An 18,425-nucleotide genomic window follows, 5' to 3' on the forward strand; every position below is an offset into this window, starting at 1 on the left:
AAGCTGTTATGCTGCCTTCAAACAGGTGGCTCATTGTTGCTTTTCCATGAGGAATTAGAACATGACTTGTCGAAGACAACTTTTGTATATATACACACAGCCTCTTTCACTTAGAACCAGCTGAATTCTCATTACATCTTCATGGTTAAGATACTGCATTACACTTTGCAGTGCACCACAGACTTTTGCATGGCAAATAAATGTGCAGTGCGCAGAGGAAAGAAGAGCCATCAGCAATGCATAATGTTGCAAAGGGCACTTCAAGCAGTTATCATTCATGTGGTTGCACTGGTGTTATATGCATACAGCCATGCACCTTCCCTCTCTGAAATGTTAGAAGCTATGTCCTAATTTTCAATTAGTGTCAAGAGGTCCGATTAAATTTCCTGCTCCTTCTAGCTGTTTCAAGAGATAATCACCCTAAATTGACAGTTCCCCGTTGCATAAGCATACCGTTCCCTGTCAATCAAGCGAATAGAATGGATTCTGCTTATGTGGAACTCTGTGTGTGCATCAGAATATCAAGGAGCTCAGTTTGTTGTGTGTTCTCAGTGCTTAACAGAATTTGAAGTAAGATTAGTATAAATCTGGGCTGGCATGGAATTAGTAAATTGTAGAGGTATTAAAATTTTATTGCTGATGCTGGAGTATATATGGTATTAATCAAAATGGCCATGATTTTTAATGCCATTGGAAGAAGAACAGGTTCTGAGACACACAGCATAATTTGAACCATCATGTACCATTTACAAGGGGCTTGAAAGCGAGATTAGGGCAAGAATTTCTCTGTACTAAAACTGAAGGGCATCAAGAATTCAATTTTCTCTTTAAATAGAAAAGGAGTCAGAGAGGGCACCCACATGGGAACGACAACCGTTTTAGAAAACTGCTTTAACAATAACTGCAATAGCTAGGAGAAAGTTTCTCTGAAACAGTCAGCATTTATTGACACATAGACAGCATGAGTCTGCTGCCACCTTGCTATCAAACAATCAATTGATCTAGGGCCCAATTCTCAAATATTGACAGAAATGAAAATGAGTCAGACCTCTCAGCAGAGGGTTGTTTGCTGATCTGATGTTCCAATTTGAGGCACATGCAGATTGAATTCATTTTGCTTATGATGCTGCATCATACAATAGTTTCATCATTTGCATATATTACTATTTCCTATCATACTGTACTCAAACTGTACCCAAAAGGGAGACCTCCATATATTGTTGCCTTCCAATTCCCATCAGTCCCAGCCAACATGGCCAACAGGGTGATGGAAATTGCAATCCAGCAATAGCTGGAGGGCACTAGGTTGGGAAAATCTGCTGCAGTCTCATGCAGATAGCCATCTGGCGGACTGGATATGACCCCAGAACCAATTTCTCTTGTTCCTGACATTCCAATGAAGTCTTAGGTTATATGATAAAACGTGTGCCTTCAGTTTCATTTGCAAAGAAAAGGAAGAAGCCTGTTTTCAGTATATAAGAAAGGCCTGAACAACTACTTCTCTTCACATGTGGCTAGTTAGACCCTGAGGTCTTCTTGAAATACATTCTTCAAGTGCCCTCGCTAAGTGATTTGGGGTAGGTAGATGTGGCACAGAAGCCTTTCGGGTACTGGCACCCTGGTTGGTGAATCCTTTTCCCAGAGTGGTCAGCCTGGCACCCTTTCTGGTGTCAGCTTCAGCATCAGACACTTTTTCATTCTTTCAGGCTTTCCTTTTAATTTTAAGTTGTTTTTTGCTAGAGTCATGAGTTTTTATGCTAGATTTATCCTTTTATTGTTACTGGGTTTTATTTTTTTTCCACCCGCTCCAATATATCCTGTAATAGGATGGCCTATAAATACTGCAAGCAGGTAAGTAATGTAGTCCACGTTATATTTCTTCCTTGGATTTTTTATACAACATAAATGTAAAATATAGATGTTCACATTTGCTCTGCTTGAGTGTGTGTGCGCCATAACCACAAAACTCTTACTGCTAAGAAATCAGCCTTATTGGCAAATGCTGCCAATTTTATTATGAAGCTCAATCACTTGTGCATGGTTAGTTTGTGTGTGTAAAATATACTCTTGTCCCCAAGATAACAATTTAGAAAATGAAGAGGACTCTAAGAACGCAACAGGTATAACAGAAAACATATTTCAACAATCAGAAATGACCACCCACCCACCACAATTGTCTTTGGCAACATTGAATTCAGGGATCATAGTTTGCTTTTCTCCAACAAATCATGATCACTAAACCAAGAATAAAACTTCACTACACATTATGGTTTGTTTGGAGGGAAACAAACCATGATCCCTGATTCAAGCATAATACTAAACCAGGAATCATGCTTTGCCTCTTCCTAGAGCAACCATTCAGTGGAGACAACTGAATGGTTCATGGCTTACCATGATAGGAACATAAATTGACCTTGCTGGATCAGGCCAATGGCCCATTTAGTCCAGCATCCTGTTCTCACAGTGGCTGACCAGATGCCTATGAAAAGTCTGCAACCTTGATAAGAGAGCAACGTGACCCTGCCTATTCAGTATTCTCAGCAACTGCTATTCAGAGGCATAATGCCTCTGGAGGCGGAACACAGCCAGTGCCATTTTTGTAGTCTAGGAAAACAACTTGACACATGAGAGAACAGTCTTCAAAAATATAAAGGTCGATACCTTGCAAATTTGGAGGTTTCTTTCTCATCTGCCTAGTTTATAGTAAAGTGGCATATCCTCCACAGGTGGCCAATGTAAAATGCTTCAAGTGTTCACAGCCCATTAATAATGATTTGTATTGGAGTGCTTCACTGCTGCGTACTTTGGAAGCAGAAACCACTTGGAATGACCTTGTCCAGCTTTAACAGGAGACTGTGGGGATGCTGATGGGTGTTAATGCCATTGTTTAAGATTTTAGAAGTTGTTCTAATTACTTAATGCTTTTGACACCAGGGCATGCCACACACTGACGCAATATATTGAATCTTTTCAAAACTCTTTTGCTTCTCTTTAGAATCAATGCAACAGTTGTGAAAACCAGGGAACTACCCAAAATATGACTTGGAATTCTCTTTGGGTGAACCCAGTGGCAAGAAAAAAATTGTGCCGTCCAGAGAAATGGTGCAAAACTGGTTTTGCTTCCCTTGGAGGGATTTATTTTTAACCCAAGTAGCATTTCCACACACACAAACCCCACACATATTTTTCAAAAATTTCACTTTAGACAAAATTCAGTTGTGCTGAACTGTTGTAAATGAAATGATAGTATGAGCAATATCGGAGCCATATTTCATCATCTCAAAGTGAAGTAGGCTTCAATTTCTAAATGCCACAACCCTCACCCATCCTGTATCAATTCATCAGCTAACTGCCCACATCAGTATGATCTTTGTTTTCTGGTCCTGTCTAGTACAGATTTTGAATATCAGACTGAATGCCAACTGTGAAAGAACAACAGTGGAAAAGAGCTATTGCTTATAGCCTTCCCTTAGGGATATGGTTGGCTACTGTGGAAAATAAGATGCTGCGATAGACAGGCCTTTGATTTGACTAACAGGGCTCTTCTTATTTTCTTATTTTCATAATTTTGTAGGCAAATGCCATGAGTTGAAATATGTTTTCAGATGGCAAGGATAGTTTTTCTGCACTGTAACATATTTTAAAATGAGATTAAGTGATACAGAACAGAAAAGGTGGGAAAACTGAGTAGAACCCTTTCAGCAAAACACACCTCAGTGTTGTGCCAATTTCAAAAGAACTCCGTTCTACTTATAGCAGCTTTTGAATGGTTACCTTCCCTGCTTTGTTCAGCGGCCTTCTTTTCACAGATAGTCTTGAACCAGAAGATGGAGCTGAAGAGCCTAAATTGAATGCAGCACAATAAAAACACTTGACCAGTCATTACTTGAACTTTTTGTTTTTCAATAAGACAGTTAGGCAATGCCCCCAGCAATGATTTATAAACTTTGTATCCTTAAAAAAATAATCTTAAAAAGATTACAATAAAATGTGAAGCAAGACTGAGGATGAAGTGGAAATCAGATACTGTAATGAAACTGTATTTAATTTGTTCTGTTAAGATAGTTTTTAGTACAGCACATTGTACAATGAGTACATTGGGGAAAATGCAGTTTGCCTAAATAAATGTTTTGTTTCCAAAATGATGCAGATAACATAAAAAATATCATTGATTAATAGAAATACTTTCAGTTATTGAATATGTGATTATTTTGAGATCATTTATATGTAAAATTATTGTGATACATATAGAAAAATAAGGTTTGGGCCTTCATCCAGTATTGAAATGAGAAAACCTGTGGTCCTGGTTCTGAGCACCTTTCGCATAACTCCTTACAATCTCCCAGCCCTATTCTTGAATGCCCAGAGCATCATCATTTTTCAGTTCATTAGTTCAACTTTCTTACTTCTGCATTTTAATTATTTTCATGGGTAAACAGAGCTCAGGAACCTGTGGCCTTTCAGAGGGTGTTGGACTTCAGCCCCTATCAGCCCACCCAGCTGGGCAATAGTCAGGGTTGACTATTGTATTCCAAAAATATCTGAAGTCCCACTGGTTTCCCATCCCTGACCTAAAGAGAATATTTCATGTATGGTTCATAGACATAAAGATGGCAGCAGGAACTGTAGAGTATGATGCATGAAATCATACACAGCAGATTTTATGTAGCTCAGGTTATAAACATAGAAAAAATGCCCATCAAAAACTCACCATGGTGATATATACCAAAGCCTAACTAAGCGTTTGGCGGTAACATAAGACATAATTTTTCAGGTGCAAAATAGGCAATTTGAAGGGAAGGAGATGTTTTCCCCTTCCCCTTTCTGTTGCTTTCCACCTTCAGCCTCCCCTCAGCTACATTGTTCCCAAGAAAACGTAGATAGATGCCAAGATAGGAAATCCCAATCCTGTGCATGCTAGGGCTAAGCTAGACGCAATGTGAGATTTCAGTGGTCACATAAATGCCATCCATTTAAAGCGCTCATATGTCACTTCAAGAGTCATGGCTTCCCCCAGAGAATCCAGCCAGATGTTGTTTGTTAATAGTGCCTACCCCTCACAGACCCACAATTCCCAGCACACTTAACAAACTGTAGCTCCCAGGATTCTCTAGGACTATGAAAGCAGTATAAGAGCAAGAGAGATGAATCAGAGGCATTGAAAGGGGGAAGCATGCATACATCTTAATTTTGCAGCTTTTTAGACAAGGGTGGGAAGGGATATATCAGAACATAATAAGAGTTTTGATGGATCAGACCAAAGTACTATCTAGACCAACATACTGTATCCACCATGGCCAACTGTCAGGAGTCGAAGTTCCCAGCTTGATGACATAGTAACTGTAGGTAATTAAAAAGGAGGATTTATTGCAAAAATAAGCAGATAGCTCCAGATGGCTGTAACACAGCTGCCAGCATCATCACTCAAGATGACCCTTCTGAAGACTCCTTCCGGTTCTTACAGAATATATTGAACCGTCACCCCTTACATCTCTTGTTTTGCTTCGTATCTAGCAGCCATCCCATTTGCCAACTCTTTGGACATTGGATTAGCTCCAGCTGCCTCTTTGTCTGTTTGTGCCTGTTTGAGCTTCCTGAGAGCTTTGACTGTGTTACAGCCTGCTCTCAGTTGTTCCTGGCATTCCAATGCCTGGAGGAGTCACCACTAACTGCTGTGTTCTTTGCTCAGCCTGCGTCAAATCTAAGTCTCTCTTTTCTGCAGCAGGCTGTACAGTTCAACTAGGAGCTGGCTCATTTCTGACACCAAACAGATGTCTGTAGGAAGCCCACAGACAGGTCATGGAAGCAATAAGTATTCCCTCAACTAGAGGTCAGACATAGACTTCCGGGTTATCGCCTCCGGCAATGGCGGATTTCCTCTGATCGGGAGGAATCCGCTCCGTGGAAATCAGGGTCTGGACAGCCACGGCGAGGCGGAGACCCACTAAAAACCACAGGCGGGAGAAGCCTGTGGACGTGGGATTCGGCTGGCACCTTTTGCGCCTCCCCTACTCGCGGGGAAACCTGGTTTCGGGGATACGGAGCGACGTGGGGTGAGCGGCGTGGTGCTTCGAATCGACTGCTTCTTTCACGGAGTGAAGCCACATTGCTGTTGCCGGAGAGCGCTGACTTTTTCCTGTGGACAATTGGACTTTAAACAACTACCCGTGAGTGGAATGGAAAATTGGATCTTTAAACATCTTAATTTGGCACCGAAATGGGAAGGTTTCAAACAGGAAGTCCGCCTTCCTCTTTTGTAAATAGATTGAAGCAAAGGCGCTGCAAGCTAAAGTCTTGGAAAGCCTTTTTTAAGGAATTTAATTTCCATCGGTTAAAACTACTAAACCCCCCTTGGAAGCAGGAGAAGAGGGGGGAAATTCTAGATTGCCTAAGCCTGCAGGAGAGAGAGTGAAGAAATATAAATTACCACCGTTTTGAACCTGGGAACGGGCTGCCAGTAAGATCGACGTTTTGGGAAAGTTCATTGACTGTGAATAAAACGTATGTTGACAGACAGTTAAATAAGAGAAATATATTGTTTCCATTGTTTCCTTTTGCACTTAAAAAGGAGCAAAAGTAGCTGAAAATTGAAAGTAATTTTGTTGCTGAATCTGCGTTTAAAAGGACGGATACAAATAGAAATTGTTTCCTCTAGAGGGAGCTTTTGAAACTGTTGCAGGAGTGGAGCTGGGGAATTTTCCAGCTGCAGAGATTAAAGACCGTGAGAATCAGAGATTGACCTTGGACAAGAATGTCGACAGAAGAAGCCTTAGTGATTGCATTTTGCAAGATAAGTGCTTTATTGGAACAGCTTCATGAGAAGACAGATGTGATGACTACTAAAATTGATAATTTGGGACAAAAAATGACTGATTTGGGACAAAAAGTGAATACCTATACAGAAACTACTCAGGAATCGATTCAGGAATCCACTTTGACATGGCAAGTTGTGGAGAAGACGAGGGAGAAAGCTGTTAGTGAACCTCAAGTAATACAAGTGGAGAGAGCCTCAGCCGCTCAGAGGCAATTTGATGAATATAAGCTGTTGCCTTCTACGATTGAATTTAGAGAAAGCCAGGTTTGGAGGAATGGAGTCCTGCTTGGATTGGAGAAGGAAAGTTGGATAGATCCCCTTATGCAAGGATGCTCTGGCTTTTGGGATCTGGATTTGGTCAGGGGGAGACTGGAGTTGTGGGGGCCTTTAGCTTCGGAGGGATTTTGAAACACGCTCTGAAATATCTTATGGACTTTAGTTTTGACTATGGAGAATGGGCTGACCTGTCGAGAAGGAATAAAGACATTGTTAGGTTGGAGTTTCCCCGAGATCTACTCCTCAGCGCCAAAGGAAGGAAATTAAGAACAAGATCAGCAGAAGATAAAGTTAAGTGCATGTATAAATATGAAGAAGATCTGCAGAAGGGACATGGAAAAGAGTTAAGAGCCTTGGACAGAAGATCACCAGGTTGATGGACCATATGGAATTGATAGAAAGGACTGACAGAATCCGAGACCAGGGAGAAGAGATGGTGAAAGAAGATTGGAAAAAAGTTTAAAATTTATTTAGAGAAATATTGTAAAATTAATGAGTGTTAGAAAAATGTTGGAATGAAATTACATGGCTTTAGTAGAAACGTTATAAGGAGTTAAGTTCAAATAAGTTTTAGGGTTTTAATGGTAAGATAAGGTTAAAATAAATCAAGACAATTAAATGACAGAAAACAGTGAAAGATGGAAAGGATTTGCTGAAATAATTAGTAACTAGAATACAAAAAAGGGAGGTGTGAGGAGGTCGATGAAACAAGTTAATGAAAGACAAAGATATGGAAATATTGGATGTGTTTTTAATTGTTTTTGCTTTTGTTTTGATGTATTGTGTCTTTTTTATGTACTGTAATGTATTGATTTGTATTGTTTACTTTTTCTCTTTTTTTACTTCTTTCTGTAATCTTTAAACTTTTAATAAATATTATTTTTTTTAAAAAATAGAGGTCAGACATAGAATGTTCTTAATGTGGAAGTAGTTCATTGTCATTGTAACTGGAAGCTTTTGATATCCTTATCCTCCATGAATTTGTCTAATGCCTTTTCAAAGCCACTTAAACCTTCAGTCATAGAACTCTCATATCACATCCAGTCTGCCCATATCACATCCAATCTGTTCAATGATTTGTAGTTAAGAATGGGACTGAATGAAGATTGAACTGAAGTTTCCTGATGTGTATAAGTTTGCAGGCTGATCTCAAGTTTTGAAATTTGTTATGTTCTTGTACTGTTCCTGTTCAATACACAACAATAAGCCTCGAAACTGGTACAAAAGTACCTCATCATTATTACTAAGAGGCGCATTTACATTTTCCACATTCTTTTTTCTGAAGTTGAGATTTAAAAGTGAGTTTCGAGTCACAAAGGTGAATGGAAAATATTTTTGACATTAATAATGTGCCAAATGCCTCCACGTTTCATCTTGTGTGCTCATTGTCACAAGTTTGCATTCTCTCAGACCTTTTTTAATGATCTTCTTTTGGAGTCTTCAAAGTGGTCCTATTAGTTTCATTTCCCTCCACTATACTTAGCCCAGGTATTTCAAAGCTGCTATTTTCTTATGCTAAACCCTTTCTCTGCATAATGAATTTGCTTAAAAGAACAAGCATAAGAACAAACCTGATTAATATTCTCGCAAGCATTTCATATGCTGAATCCCCTTTTCAGATATTACTGAAAAGTCACTTGTCATTGTCCTTCTGTCCTTGAATACATTTTTCCTAAGTACATCCTTCTCACTTTAGCACAAAAGAGAGAAAAGAAAGACTGAATTGTTTCTACCAATTATCAAGGCCTGAAACAATTTTCTACTGTCAGCTGTATTGCAGGAATATTTTTCAGCAGGTTGGTCTAGGATGGGAAAACTCCCTTGTTGGACTAGAACAGGATTTCCCCCAACTTAGGTCTCCAGCTGTTTTTGGACTACAGCTCCCATCATCCCTGAAAACTGGTCCTGCTAGCTAGAGATGATGGGAGTTGTAGTCCAAAAACAGCTGGAGATCCTGGGCTAAAGCATACAAACATTGCACTGTGTGAGAGCTGGACATAATGCTCAAGTACTTAGGTACAGTGTTAATAATATAGATTCGCCTATGGTATTCTTTCTGCTTAAAGAACATTCATCCACCAGAACTAAAAAAAAAGGGGGGGATAGAATTGCAGGCAAAGTCAAGACATGGATATATACATATAAATTGGCCAAACTTAGGTCTGCACTATTTATGACATAGTAATGCAGCCTGTATTGTGAATAATGGAATCAAGTAGGTGGACCAATTTCTGGAGAACCCATTGGGAATGGAATGTTTCATCAGCATAAAGCACTTTTAAGCAGTAGGTGCCAGGTAAAATATTTTATTGTGTACAGTGATGGATAGTGTCCATTGGGAATTGTGGTGTGAAAGACAGGGAGACAACAGTAGGTAGAGTCAGAGCAATGACAGGAAGAGCAAACAAATTCTACTTTGGTCCTCATCCTCTTATCTGCTGAGCTCTACAAGGGGCAACACCGAGTGTACCACTTCAGATTGAGGGAAGAGGAGACTGTGGCTTTGAATGTCCCCCATGAACAAAATCCATAGCTAATATTATAACAGCATGTGAAGGAGAAGGCAATCCTGAACCTTGTACTAGGCATGTTGGAGAATTCTGACAAAAACAGAAATGGGTGATTATCTGTCCCATGTCCAGAATGGAAATGAATCCAGTGAACCTGGTCTACAACCAAGATCTCCAATATGCTGGAACATTAAGTAACATTACTTACAATATCTATATCTATCTATCTATCTATCTATCTATCTATCTATCTATCTATCTATCTATCATCTATCTATCTATCTATCTATCATCTATCTATCATCTATCTATCTATCATCTATCTATGTATCTATGTATCTATCATCTATCTAATCTCGCTTTCATTTTTAGTAGCTCATCATCAGAAGTCTACTTTCCTTTCTCCATTCTAAAGCCATGTGGCATATTTAAAAAGTTGTGCAGTAGGTCTATTCAAGATATGCACTCAAAATGGTGTATTTTAGTGCTTTAAAAGATTTTATGCCACACAGGCATTAAGCCTACCCACATAAAACCAGGAAATGGCCTAATTGCTATTTGCATGCATTATTTATAGCTAAGTGGTCTATGAAAAAAAATTAGAGTCCATAAAAGACTGTCATTGAGTGTTAAAACCAATCTGTTTGCTTCAGCTTAATTGACATCAAAATATTACCTCATAGGTTTCAGAAGCATTCCATTAAAAATACGAGGGCTGCATTTTAATGCTCAGATTGAAAAAACAAACAGGTAAATATTAATAGCTGTATCATTATTCAGCATGCAGCACCTGAAACCATTTAGTTATTATTTCTTGAAGTGCTGCTGTAGAGAGCCTTTTCTGAAGACTTTTTCTTAGAAATTCCAGAGATTAAGCAGTATGTAAATAGCTGAAATAAATAAAATAAATAGGCACTAGGCACTGAAACCATATCCCACTTATACAATATAAATTATATCAATATATTGGACCGTATCCAATGCTGCAGCTCTTCCTGTATAACAAATATTTGTTCGTGCAACAAAGCTTCCTCATTTGCCACCTCCAGCCCCCTTCATGCTCTCAAATCAGCTTTGGAAGGTTGTGGGACCATCTGGGGCAGATTTTGGAGAGTGGACATGGAACAGAGTAAATGGAAGTCCTGTTGCACCAGTGGAACCCCACGGGTGCAGCACTGTATACAACTCATTATGCAGTATTCTGTTTTCTCGAAGACATTTTTAGAAAGGAAATAAGTAGTGTCTGTTGGCACGCCAACATCTAGAGTGGGCCAATGAAAATTGTAACTAAGCTTTTTGAATTTCTCACATATACGCAAAGATCCCCTAGATTTTTTTAGCTCAGAGAAAAATCAGTAAATATCAACATCTTGAAATGCCAGTTTGGCAGAAGCAAAGGCAGTAGCTATCCCAGATTCTACTTTCTTGGGTTTTGTCATGCAGGTGATTAATCATAGAGCAGCTTAATGGGAGTTGAACATTTTGCTTTTTTGTTGTTACAAATGTTGAGGTGAAATGGAATTGATTTATGAATTAATCGTTGAGGGGAACTAGACCAAGCCCTGATCACAGCCTGTGCTGTTTAGAATAATCTGTAACAAAGACATGTACCACAGCAACAACAGTAGCAAATGGTCAAGCATGTCAAGGAGCCCATCAACATACCCTCCTTCATTCATTCAGACTGTGGTTGCTGCTGGATGGTAACATATGCCAATGAGTTAAAATGCCGACAATGTATTCATCTGTATTCCCACTCCCCAAAGTTTCAGTTTCAAGTCCATTTCTTCAGGCTAATCCAAGATGAGACAAGAGGGCAAATCTCAAAATTATAAATATTGTGGAATGGTAACGATCCATCTACAATCCCAAGGAAAATTAGTTTAGGAAAAGGTATCTCTCATGCATCTGGTATCTTTTGTGTGGGTACACAAGTACAGAAATTCTATGTTTTGTAAAGACATAATGATATGGTTTAGGCAGGGCATTTTTCAGCTGGAGCTCACCGATACTCAGTTCCAGCACCTCTCAGGTGGGCATCATTGCCATTATAAAAGAACAAGGGAGGCGTTCATGGTGAGATCTGGCACCTCTTTTCCTAGAAAAATAGCACTAGGTTTAGGGAAATTTATGTCTGTTCATTCCTACGCTGGTGAAGTCTATTCCAATTCTTTGCATGTTATCCCCCTCCCATTGCAGGACGCCTCATATATCTGGAAGCCAACAAAAATCTCACCCGTATGTAATAATATTTGTGACTTAGTTTGACAAGAGTTAATTTTGGCAAGTCAAGGATTCTAATGGAGTCAGTTCAGGGTGTATGTGTGCAAACACACTTTTCCCCCATGGAAATAGCAAAACACTTGTCATCGTGGTCTGAACAGTGCTGCTAAAATCTATAATTAAAATAGGTCTCAAGGGTGATATTACAATCCATTATTACATTTGACAGCTACTGTAGACATTTGGCCCCTAAACTGATGTGTTAATTCTCGCCTTTTGCTGACCTATTGATTAGCTGCTCTAATTCAATTTTCCCTTTTTGAGGAACTATGTCGCCTGATTTGTGAGTATGCCTCTGCATAATGCCGCTATATACGATCGTCATTCTACATTATGAGAGCGGTGGTGTGTTCTTTACAAATTTCCTTGCTGTTTAGCAATGAAAAGATGGATGCTGTTGTAAGATAAGACTGGATTATTTGTATTCTGTCTACATATGGTGAAGCAGACCTTGCTGCCTATATTTCAGAAGTGGGGGGATTGATAAGAAGAGAGGCCAAGAAATGTACAAAGAAGCCTTCATTATGCAAGACTGCACAACAATTTGGGCATTAAATAGAAACAGAAAATGAATGGAAAAGCTTAGAATTCTCTTTTGCCCCCAAAATACCTCCACGTGCTTTGACAAGAAGGTTACAGTGATGGAAAATAAATTGAAAGTAGGCACACACCCACCCCAGCCCCAGCAAGTCAAATGAGAATTATGGATGCTTTTATGAATACTAGGATTTTATTTATTCTCCTAATAGACAGAAGAGCTGAATTCAGATTCACAAATGTTGTATACTACATTCACTTTATGTTATATGTATCACTTTGCACAAACAATGCGAACATGCAGAATGTTAAAAGAAGGGAAGCAGAATCATCAAAACACAAACGAAATCGCCGCTTTTGATGCTGTCCTTTTGTTCAAATATTTGATACCATTATTTTCTGGTTCAACAGTTTCTTGAAATGAACATGACACACACTGCACTGTTGCTTCATCTGACAATACCCCAGGATGCTAATTAGATACTTTGCTTGGGAGATATAATCTGGAGCAACAGTCAAGGAGGAGTGTTTGGGAGGAAGCAGGCAAACAGGAGTTTTTGTGTGTGTATAATAACGTCAAAAGCATCACTTCAGTAACTGAAGTGCTTACTCTTTTGATTTCTTAGCTACTGGTTAGAAGGGGGCTACCGGTCTGTGTTTGCTTGAATGCAAGTAAAACCTTCTGTGTGAATGGGAATCCTAGAATGTCCTACTCACATTCAATGAGTAGGAACTGCTCAACATGGGAAGGCTGAGTAAACAGCATTGGTGCATGCAGGGATGTGGTAGTGGTCAGGGCCAGATTTAGGTTTGATGAGGCCCTAAGCTACTGAGGAGTAATGGGGCCCTTTATATGTCCAGCTGTCCTTTGTCAACAACAAATTGTCGCTGTTTTTGTGTTGCATATATGCTATATGGTAATTTATGGACCTAATAGGTATCTAAAGTCATTTACACATGCAGAATGTAGGCACCCTATATATAGAAATGAGCAAACCAGTGATATTTTAGGGAGCAGGCTAGCAGACGGGGCCCATTACTTACATCATAGGAGCCTACACAACACAAAACACTGTTGCTGTATGTAGGTTTTATTTTATTTGTTTTTTATCTTATGTTTTGGAAATGTACATCCAGGTTTTTTTTTCCTTTAATTTTTTTGGGGGGCCCACAAGAGAGTGGGGTCCTAAGCTATAGCTTGGTTAGCTTATACGTAAATCCGGCACTGGTAGTGGTAGATTGGAATGTAACATGATGTCAGTTTCCATCCAGATGTGTATTCATTAAAGAAATTGTTTTCTCCTGTTTCATTGTTCTTCATATTCCACATAACAAACAGCAATTCAGTTTTTGAACTGGCATAAATAACATTGCCGTGCTTCATCTGCCTGATGCTCATGTAAGGAAAAAAACCAAACATATTGCGCACGTGCTCTCTCAATAATTTATTTATTACAGTGCAAGTTAGAAGTTGGGTAGGCCTAGGTCCATGGTGCTTTTGAGCCAGTTCATTGGAGTTCTGGGTATGCAGATTCATCATGCAAGGCATACAGGCTACAGTATAGGCCATTCTTTCAATTACACTGTCAAGTGTCCAGCAATATGGGGTCAATACTCCTGATCTGCCTCCCATCTGCATGGAATGACATGACTGCATCTAAGATTTCCCTAAAATGTGGAGTAAGTGTTCACATTTTCCAATTGCCAGGAAACTTGGATGTAGAAAATATGACATGGCAAATGACCCACAGATAATCTTTTAAAGAGAACAGCCCCTTGAGATTAAAAAAAGAACAAAAGAGGGAAAGGGGAGATGGAAGATTACATGTAGAATGTTTAAAAGAAAGTCCTAGTTATTCCTGATCTAATTTCTTGTAATCTGCTTTTTGGCCTATAGCACTTACCATGTGCCATAGACTTTCCAAATGAAAGCTCCTGTTTCAAATGAGACACTATTCTTGAAGTCTTGTAATGCTTCTTGTAAAAACAAAATCCTGAGCTGATTGACTTGTGCAATTTGTGATTCAAACTTCATTACTTTGGCTTAGAGCAGAGAATATATTCCGAAAATGCCATATTATCAGTGGGTTGTCAAGTTATTTCTGATTTAGCCCCTGGCTCTGACCAGACTGCCCTGCTTCCTGAGATAGTAATAAAAAGATAAGCCCTCTAAGTTAGAAAAATCTAATTTGCATTCAGATTAGGTAGCGTTCCAGTATCTTTTCTGTTTTATCTTATACAAATTATCATATATTTGATCAAAAAGTAGAAAAAGGAAGGGAAAATATAAAGGCAGGTTAATGGGAGAGTTTCTTATTATGGTAACTTTGGGAGATAAAGGAGTGAATACAAAATGGTATTTCAATTTGCAAACGCCTACCAGCCAGTGTATTAACTTATTGATCATACTTTCAGAGCAGTGACACTGAACAGTCACAGACGTGAACAAGGTCAGTTCAGTGGGTATCCTGACCTTTTCGGATGAATCATGGCAGCTATTTATCTGCATATGGTTTCTTTTTTAAAAAATTGTGAACTATAGAAAATTTAAAAAGTTATTTAAGTTTTTCACTTTATTATCATTAAAGTTATTAAAAATAGTCACACACAATTTTATTTGTATGCCACCTTTCCACAGTTCAAACCAGGACCAAAGTGGCTTACAACATGGAAAAAAATACATAACTACAACATAACAAAAGTAGTCAAAACATTTAGAAATTGAACAATTTCCACATACATCACAAGAAGATTTAAAATAAAGATACAAAAAAGCAACAGCAACAAACGCCACAAACAGCACTCCAGTCCAAGTTTCTGTTAAGCAGCCTCAGCTTTTTGTAGCTGGAGTCAGTCAGGGGCCCACCCAGGTGAGGTGAGAAAAGGCCTGGAAGGCAGAAGCAGGTCTTCCAGGATTCACATCTGAGATAGTTATTGAGTTCAATCTCTCCAGTTAAATCTATGTGACATAAATATGCCTAACTCCCTTGTGTGTATTGATATTTTTATTTAGGAAAATGTATAAAACATTTAATCCAATTTAGGGCAATGCTTTTTTAAAAAGTCAACCCAACGATCACAAAATAATGTGGAAACCTTTGAATTCTCTAGAACACTTCATCTCATGATCAAGGGTGATCCACACTGTTTTATTGCTATTGGCAGGTATATATTTATATAAAAAAAGCAACACTCTTAGGACAATTTTGTCAAGTAACTGCTATAGATAATGCGTTTCATTTCTAGTAAGATGAGGAGGTTTGTGTTTTTAAAAAAGAAAAAGAAGCAAGAATGGCGTAGATCTCATTCCCCAAAACATTTCTGGGATTTTCTCATCTCCCATTCTAAATCAAGTCCACATGCAGACATTTTTTTCTCATGGTTTAAGAATTACTCTAGGGAATTTTATATCTTTTAAGTTTCAAATATTAGCAGTTATGCAGAGGTTAGACTATATCCTGTTTTAATGAATAAGCATTCAGTGCATTTAGTGTGCAAGGAGGTTATACAACAATGAGCATTCATCCTCATTTGCTTGCACGATGCTTTACATTTACGGTACCTGTTAAACATCCATTCATCCCACACTTTTCAGTGCATTTCCCTGTCACTTGCCTAATCCCTCAAACGTAGATTTTGTTTTACTCTGTTTGGTAGATTTGTTGTACCATAGTGATGGAGTACTTTAATGAACATCAGTTGCACAAACCTAAGTTTCCCACTTAAATTTATCTTGCCGAATACTGACTGGTCCGGTAGTGGTCTAAGTCTATGTGGTTGTCCAAACTATTGGTAGAATTTAGTGGTTAACCTAAAAGGGCTTTTAACCATTGAATGAAATATAATTCTACATGGTGATAAGTAGGTTTAAAAAGGTACATACTCACTCAACACATAGAAAAGGCAATTCACACTGAAAACGGAGCAGGAATGAAAGATTTCTAAGGTACACGGAAGAAATTGCAATCAAAGTCTTTTTAAACATTTGAATTGGATGGGAATAGAGTGAACTGTTTTGCATCACAAAGCTTACAAGAACAAAGGAAAAGGGACTTCTCCAAAATCTGGGAGAGACTGAGAAAGAAAAAGAGTTTCACAGCATATCGCAGTGCATTTGGCTATCAAAGGAAGCCTTGACAGAAATGTCACATGCCTGCTTCTTAGCTACTGCCATGCAGCAGCCTGGGCAACACGCTGGTGCTGAAAAGCAAGTATATGACATGTCTCATGCCTCTCTGACAAGAAACACTGCAGATTTCAAACATGCTGGGATTGTTAAACCAAGCAAAGAGCCAATATATGAGTGATGAATTTCAGCATCTCAGATGAACAGGTGAACGGCCATAGTTCAGTGATACAGCACTTTTTCTTTTCTTTTTAAAGGCAAGAGACCACAGCGCAGTGGAAGAGCACATGCTGTGCATGCAGAAAGTTCAAAGTTCAATCCCTGGCATCTTTGGTTAAATTAAAAAGAGAAAGAAAAAGGTAGCAGCAGAAAAGAAAGGGCTTTGGCCAGAAGGGTTGCTGCCTAGTCTAGAGGGACAAAGAGTCTGGCCTAATCCAAGGCAATGCCCTATATTAAGAACATAAGAAGAGGATCAGGCCAATAGCCCATCTAGTCCAAAATCCTTTTCATACAGTGGCCAACCAGATACCTGTGGGAAACCTGCAAGCTGGAAGCAAGCAAAATAGCACTCTCCCCTCCTGCTGAAAATTGGTATTCAGAAACACTTCTGCCTCTGGCCATGGTCCTGAATGCCTTGCAAGCAGCCTCTGAGTGTGAGATAGAATGCTGTTACAGTGGTGCCTCGGGTTAAGAACTTAATTTGTTCTGGAGGTCGGCTCTTAACCTGAAACTGTTCTTAACCTGAGGTACCACTTTAACTAATGGAGCCTCCCGCTGCCACCGCACGATTTATGTTCTCATCCTGAAGCAAAGTTCTTAACCTGAGGTACTATTTCTGGGTTAGCGGAGTCTGTAACCTGAAGTGTATGTAACCCAAGGTACCACTGTATTTATTACATTTATATCTTACAAAGAGCAGACTTGGTTTTCCCCTCTCCATTTTATACCCACAACACCCTGGTGAAGTAGGTTAAGCATAATTAGAGTTTCTTGGTTCCTCTTAATATTTGTACATATGCCCATGCTGACTACAGGTTTTGGATTCACTTTACCTCAGTGAAGCTACCGCATCACGACCTTTATCAAAAGCTGCTGCTGTGACTTCTCCTTACTTCATCATTGCTACCTGCAAGGCAGAATCAATGGCTTAAGGACTCCAATAGATGTGAAGTTGGTTTGAGAAACAACATATCAAACAGTAGTATATTACAACAAAGAACAGGATACATGTGCATTTTGCATAAGGCCATGCAGACATGGATTAAAAACCCAGTACTGGAAACACAAGGAGTGCGCAGCAAAAGAGAGTGTGAACATGGCCTCTGCTGGAGGTGTAAAGAAAAGCCAGGTACTCTTTCCATATGTGGTGGCAGTGTAAAGAAATCAAGGTGTTCTGGGAGGACATCCACATAGAATTGGAAAAAATGTTAAAGATATCTTTCAATAGGAAACCAGAAGCTTTCTGTTTCGGAATCACAGATTCGGATATTCCTAAAAAGCCTAAAGAGATCTTCTTATATGCTATGGTAGCAGCAAGAGTTCTCATTGCAGTAAATTAGAAAAGTGATAAAGTCCCGTCAAGATTAGTATGGATTCAAAAATTGGCTGAATACACGGAATTAGATAGCATGTCAGAAAAAATAAAAAATAAACCAAAACAGGTATTTATCTCAAAACGGGAAGTTTTTAAAATATATTTGAAAAATAATAATTGTAGTCTCAGGTCATTTGCTGTGTTCGAGTAATTTCAGTAGCAGTATTAAGAATGTGGTAAAACCTATGAATGGATCAAAGGATTTTAAATTTGAACAAAACTAGTTATGCAATGGCAGTAAACAAATAGTACAGAATCTGTAATAAGGAATAGACGGAAAGTCTG

This window comes from Podarcis bocagei (genome assembly GCF_964188305.1).
Source record: "Podarcis bocagei genome assembly, chromosome: 9".
Taxonomy (NCBI): Eukaryota; Metazoa; Chordata; class Lepidosauria; order Squamata; family Lacertidae; genus Podarcis; species Podarcis bocagei.